Source organism: Oryctolagus cuniculus, chromosome 7 (assembly GCF_051225735.1).
Source record: "Oryctolagus cuniculus isolate XC-2025 breed Fujian yellow rabbit chromosome 7, ASM5122573v1, whole genome shotgun sequence".
NCBI lineage: Eukaryota > Metazoa > Chordata > Mammalia > Lagomorpha > Leporidae > Oryctolagus > Oryctolagus cuniculus.
The window spans coordinates 40487125-40494605 of record NC_142873.1 but is presented as its reverse complement, the minus strand read 5'-3'; positions in this window follow the sequence as shown (position 1 = coordinate 40494605).

The following is a 7481-nucleotide window of genomic DNA, read 5'->3' as shown; positions in this document are numbered from 1 at the left end:
TCTTTGGCCCACATCAATCCCACTTCCCATGTGTCCTGGAAGAAGTCTTGACGTGAATGTAGAAACAAAGCAGATTCTACAATGGCAAGAGAAGAAACTGTTCATCCTTTACAGTGCACCAGTATAATTAAACAAAACAGTATGATCAAGGAAGTTTCAATCCTGGAGACTAAGCTTGCCTTACACAGAAACCTAATGTTTGACAAACTAGAGCCAGGTCTATCCACAGTTCATCCTTATGCAACAAGCAACAGTGACCCTTCTGAACTCTATTCCTAAAGAACACTTAATCTCCACACCAAGAACAGAGTCCAAGGAAAAATTTTCCTTTGAGGAAGCCAATTACTCTCCTTCAGGCTCATGTTCTACCCTTTTAGAAGGTGGAAGCTGAATTTCCAAGGCCCTTCTTCATGCAACTTGTCCATGCCTCTAAGAAACAGTACTAACATTAGCAATAATGATGACAAAAGTATTTTGAATTCCTTATCTCATTTTATCATCAGAACTATCCGAGACTGTGAAAAGAGTGATTATCATTATCCTCTTTTTACAAAAGAACAAAGATGTGAAGGGTCTTGCCCAAAGTCACCTAGCTCATTAAGTGGTGGGGCAGAGGCAAGCTACTCTGAGGTGTCTTGACTTCTGTCCATGCCACACAGCTTCCAGAGGCGCTTGCTGACCAGCGCAGGCTGTTTCCATTATGATTTGTTTCAGAAAGCAAGATTCTGAGACATTTCCCCAAAATATTTTCCCCATCTTTGAAACTGTAGGTTGTGCTCTAAGGATAGGACAGGGGGGCTTGACAAGGGCTGCAGTGCGGGGTAAAAGCTGTGGGGCTTAGCAGGTAATACAGAGGTCAGACTCTCTGGTCTCTTCTTCAGTCACTTTCTGTTAAAACACAGGAAACTGACATGCAGACTGAGTTCAGCGAGTGAGTTGTTTACAAAGCTGGACCTTGTTGGAGAGAAGTGCTCTTTTTACTTCACCAGAGTGTGTAGAATCTGTGAAATTCCCAGTACAGTCTCCATACAGAGTGTGGAGAAGGGCAAGGAGGAGGAGGGTGACATGCTTCGCATTCACTCTTAACTGATAAACTAGAAACCTGAAGCTAGACTGACCTTTTCCCAGAATCACAAAACACTCAAAGTAGAAAAAGATTTCAAAATAAGTCAGTCTCTTGTCACCTTATGCATTAGTTGAATTTTTGTCATATGTTCTTGTTAGTTTTATTGCAGCGCCGGCACCCCGGGTTCTAGTTCCAGTTGGGGCACGGTTCTGTCCTGGTTGCTCCTCTTCCAGTCCAGCTCTCTGCTGTGGCCTGGGAGTGCAGTGGAGGATGGCCCAAGTCCTTGGACCCTGCACCTACATGGGAGACCAGGAGGAGGCACCTGGCTCCTGGCTTCGGATCGGCACAGCGCACTGGCCGTAGCAGCCACTTGGGGGGGTGAACCAACGGAAAAAGGAAGACCTTTCTCTCTCTCTCTCTCTCTCTCTCTCTCTCTCACTGTCTAACTATGCCTGTCAAAAAAAGAAAAAACAGTTTGAAGATTAAACTGATAATGCTAAATGAGTGAATGTTTGCTCATTATTTTCTATCTTTCTGTGGTCTATAATTTCTGTCAACTGTATCCATCTGTAATTACATGGATTAGTAAGCCCAAGCCCATAGAAATCAAATTACTTAACCAATAGTACAAAAATATACTAACAATTATGTTCCAATTGGAAAACTATAGAGTTTAAAATTGGAATGACCAGGGTTTGAATCCCAGCTCTGCAATTTATTGTGTGATGATGGGGACCTTCTGCACCTGAATGAATCTAGGGTTCACATTACTCATTTTGTTTTTAGAACCCACACAATTGACAAAGCCTACCTTTTAAGGTCTTTAAAGGAACAAATGAGACAAAGAAAGGAAGATTCCATAGGGGAACAATGCCAGAAGACTGGCTTTAGAGAGTGGGCAGCATAGGCTCTTTGTCCCCACCCCAACTCCACCACCCACCTTCCTCAATTGACTTCAATCTAGCTTCTGCTAATATGTCTTCAACAAAATCATAATGGTTTCCTAAATGTCAAATTCAATAGTCTCATTTACTTCTCTGCTGCATTTCACAGTACTGATCACATCTTCATTCTTAAAAATATTCATTCCTCTGGCTTCTTTGACACAAGTTACTCTCTTATTGGCTTCCTATTTCTCAGACCCTGATTTTCAGGCTCCTTCATCAGCCTCTCCTCTTTCTTCTAATTCTCAGCTTTCCAAAGAGAAGTATTTACCAGCTTATAAGTCAAAATATTAGCAGTATTTTTATAATATTAACTAGAAGAGGAAAGGGATTATGGATAGGATAACAAAGGACATAATAGGATAGGAAAGAAAATATCAGAGGGTTTTACTCTCTAATAAGACCATGCATTATTGCTTGAAAGTCTTATTTCAATTGCCTGTGCATACATGTGTATGGGCAAATTTGTTCTGGATCACAATAAAACAAATAAGTTCTTCTATGGGTTGTGGTAAGAAACACTTCCCTAAAGTAAACACTGCCTTGACTCTCTTCTTTTATATTTTCTCCTCAGAGGCTCTTAAATGGCTCCCATTGCACACATAGAGACCTAAAAACCTCCATACCTTAGAAGATAGCATTGTGGTATAATTGGTTAAGCCACCTGTGATGCCAGCATTTCATGTAGGTAACAGAATAGTTTATGTCCCAGCTGCTCCATTGCTGAAATAGCTCCCCACTTAGGCAACTGGGAGAACAGTGGAGGACCGCCCAAGTGCTAGGGCCCTGCATTGAGAGACCCAGAAGAAGCTCCTGGCTTCAGCCCTAACTGTTATGGCCATTTGGGGAGTGAACCAGCAGATGGAATATCTCTCTCCTACTCTCTCTGTAACTCTGCTTTTCAAATAAATTAATTATTTAAAAAAATTACTATACCCTTATCTTAAAGCCAAGCATCTCAGATTGGTACACTCAAGTGCTCTAAATTATCATTCTTCTATGACTCACAGGCATCTCAATTGCAAGATATATAAATCTGAACATATATCTCCCCATATATCTTTTGCTCTTCAAAATTCACAAATTTAGCCAGCGCCGCAGCTCACCAGGCTAATCCTCCCCCTGTGGCGCCGGCACCCCAGGTTCTAGTCCCAGGTGGGACACCGGATTCTGTCCTGGTTGCTCCTCTTCCAGTCCAGCTCTCTGCCGTGGCCCGGGAGTGCAGTGGAGGATGGCCCAGGTCCTTGGGCCCTGCACCCCATGGGAGACCAGGAGGAGGCACCTGGCTCCAGGCTTCAGATCAGCTCAGCGCGCTGGATGAAACGCGGCCACTTGGGGGGGGTGAACCAACAGAAAAAGGAAGACCTTTCTCTCTGTCTCTCTCTCTCACTGTCTAACTCTGCCTGTGTAAAAAAAAATAAATAAATAAAATAAAAAATAAAAAAAAACTAAATTCACAAATTTAGTTTATGGTACCATCTACCTACTTATTTATTAATTTATTCTACAAACTCATAAAAACATTATATATCAAGAAACGTGACAAATACTGTAAATATGATGATGATAACACCATATATGTACTCAGTAAAGTCAGTCAGAAAAAAAATAAATAAATGATTTGAATCATTAAACAGTGATCCAATCGCACAGATATGTCCAGTATGTTACAAAAGAAAAAAAAAAAAAGGATTGAGCAAGCTCGTTAGCTAATTCAGTCTAAGAATTCTAAAAATGTTTTCTAGAATTACATACCTAAGAAGAGTTTTAAGTAAGAACAGCTGTTAGAGTAAGGGGTTGAGATGAAGAGTCGTGTGTGTGTGTGCGCGCACGCGCACGCGTTCTCAGGTACTCTCAAAAGAGAGGACAGACAGTGTGAGTTAGAAATATAGCCAAAACCCATCTTCTTGATGTGAGAAACTACAAGAAATGAGATGTTGCTGAAGTCCAAAGACCTAGGCAAGAACTGACAAAGTATGTGACAGCAAGATCAGATTATGGAGAACCTCATATGTCATGTTAAAGACCTTCTACTTTAATCCTGAGGGAGATGCAGAGGTAGTGAAGGGCTTTAAGTAAGGAAGAACTATGGCTTGATTTGCATTTTAGATATATCCCTCCGGCTGCTATGCAGTGGTTAATTTCAAGAGGGCACAAAGAGGAAGCTTTTGCAGTAGTCAACCTAAGCTATAATGGAGATTTGGGCTACTACAACAAGTGGCTACATGATAGTAAGTCAAAGGAGAGTTTGATTTGATAAAAGTAGTTTCAGGGAAACAAAACTGGCCATCCAGTGGCTAAACCAGAAACCTCGCTTGACACACTCCTGCACCCATCCTTATCCAAATTTAATCATCCACAAGGGTCTATTCATTCTGCCTCTTCAATAACTCTCAAATCTGTCTCTCCTTTCCCCTTCCCACTACTTCTGGCTTATTTTTCAGATACCATAATATCAGATACCTCTACAACCAGGACTATTTTATTGTTTTAATAACCCCTCACCTGCAATACTCTCTGTTTCCCTCCAGCTTTCTGCTATACCACAAAAAGAGCAATTGTGATTTTTCACAAAGGCAAAACTGCTCAATGTTTCTCATTTCTCTGGGACTACAGAAAAGCCTAAAATCCATCTATGATGTGATTCATGTTCATGTTTTCAACTTGCTTGACTATTATCCCTATCCTCACCCTTGCGTTATACTGTGCGGTGCCAAAGTACTTAAAGTCTCCTAAATGGTAGGAAAGACTTCTATCCCACAGTAACACACCTTGCCATGCTATGTCTTTCTGGAATGCCCTTCTCTTCTACCCACCCTCACATCTGCTTGGAAGACTGCTCCTCCTCCTTGAAGATTCAGCTCAATCAGCTCATTTTCTATAATATCTTTCCTGACATCCACCACAACCCCTAAGCAGATTGGATCACACCCATCTTCACACCATTATGGCACCCTGTGCATATGGCTATTGGAGCACTAAGCACACTGTACTGCAATCAATTTGTGCACGTCTGTCTCCTACCATACGGTGAGCAGCTTAAGTTCTTTCTACCCTTGATAGTTTAAGCTGTGCCTGGCACATGGTAGTTGCTCAATATATGTTATTGGGAAAAATAAAGAAAAAAATTAAACAGAATCACTAGAACAGATATTTGTCCTCCAACCACACAGATTGCTGTACAATACCATAATTATTAATTTTATCATGGAAATATTAAATAGGAACTCTTAAAATGAAAAAAAAGAACTTTAGGCTTCTGCTGTTCTACATCTAACTGGTAGAACATTTAACTTTCTATTAGATAGGTTCTAATCAGCTTAAACTCAACATAATTTAAACAGAATTAATTAGGATAGATTGAATGTTTGTATCTCCCTTTTTTTTACATGTTGAAGCACGGATCCCCAGAGTGATGGTGTTTGAACAGTGGGCCCTTTGGGAGGTAATTAGGTCATGAAAGAAGAGTGTTCATAAACGGGATTAGTGTCCTTATAAGAAGAGACATAAAGAGAAATGATCGCTTTTTCTACCATGTGAAGACACACAAGAAGGTGACCATCTGAAAAAACAGAGTCCACAGCGGGAACCAAATCAACTCACATCCAGATCTTAGACTTCAACCCTTCAGAACTATGAGAAGGAAATATCTGTGTTTAAGCCATCCCTTCCATCCCTCTATGGTATTCTGTCACAACAGCCAGGACTAAGTAAGACTAATCTTCCTCCATCCCAAAATACTACACCCCAGAAAAAGCTTCTCCTGACTCTACTACTTCTTTCCATGGTTCAGCATTTTCCAAGTCCTTCAAATCACCAAAACTGAGAGCTACCCCTGCCTTCTCCCTCTCTTGCCTCCCATACCCAGCACCAAACAGCACTTCCTTTCCATTCCCAGGGCCATGCCATCTCAAGACTATTTACTTTGTTCCTGGATTTCTATAATATCATTTAGTTTATCTTCTTAGATGAAACTTTTAACCCTTTTAATCACTCAATATGTGAGTACATAATCATTATAAAATATTAATTATATAATTATAGTTACCATTACTTCTTAAATCCCACTTCCACTCTAGAAATTATTTCCCAAATAAACATTTATCTGAAAAAAGGAACTCTCATCAAGTGCCTACTGAGTGCCAGACACTATTCAAAATGCTTTAAAAATTTTTAGTTTAATTAAGAGGGAAAGAGCTGGGATTGGCACTGTGGCACAATAGATTAAGCCATTGTCTGCAGTGCTGGCATCCCACAAGGGCATTGGTTAGAGTCCTGGTTACTCCACTTCCAATCCAGCTCCCTGCTAATGTTTCTGAGAAGGCAGTGGAAGATAGCTCAAGTTTTGAGCCCCTGCGCCCACAGGGGAGACCTTGATAAAGCTCCTGGCTCTTGACTGATCTGGCCCAGACCTGGTCATTATAGCTATATAGGGAGTGAACAAGTGGATGGAAGATCTGTGTGTGTGTGTGTGTGTGTGTGTGTCTGCCTCTCTCATTGTAACTCTGACTTTCAAATAAATAAATAAATAAATCTTTTTTAAAAAGAGAGCAAGATAAAGAGCTCACATCTGCTGGTTCACCCTTCAAATGTCTGCCCCTCAAGAACTATAAATAGATCAATTTATGTAATCTTCACAGCATACAATCCTAAAGAATAAAGTCACATGCAATTACCATGGAGGAGGGTAGGGTGGGAAGAATCACTATGTTCCTAAATTTGTATACATGAAATGCATTGTTTGTGTACCTTAAATAAAAGGTTTCTAGGTTAAAAAAAAAAAAAGAGCTAATGAACAAAGTCACACAGCTAGTGAGTGATAAAATAATATCTGAATTCGAAGCCCTTGTTTTTAACAACTACAGAGCCTTCTTTGATGTAACTGCCACTACTGATGGAACTGTGGTCTTTCTAAAGGATATGCATCGAATTACACACACAGACAGAATGTATTTTCACTTCATCTTAGCTAATCAAATGTTGAATACATATAGATAAATACTCTGGCTTGTCCATAACATATGCATAATTTCAGTTAATGGTCAATTATGAAATATTTGTAACTTGAAATGATGTCTATAATTTTCAAGATACTAAATAATGAAATAATGAAATAATAAATTAATATTTGTATGCTAAAAAAAGAAAGGCATAAAGTATCGTATAACTCAATGATTTTATAGTAACAGATGGACTACTAATTTAAAATGAGACACAACAATCAATTAACAGAGTTGGTGATTCCCAAATTCCATGGGTCTTTTACCCATGGATTTATGCTAACTACATTCTCACTTTCTTCAGGCTTAATAAGATTTCAATCTGAGTTGCAATGCTGTATTCATCATGACACAAACAGCAAGTTGAGCTTACTATCTGATAATAAACTATCTTCCTCTTCCAAAAAAAAATTGTCTCTGGTGTCTACAATGATATCAATTAAAAAATTCATGCAATAAATCTTGTCAGCC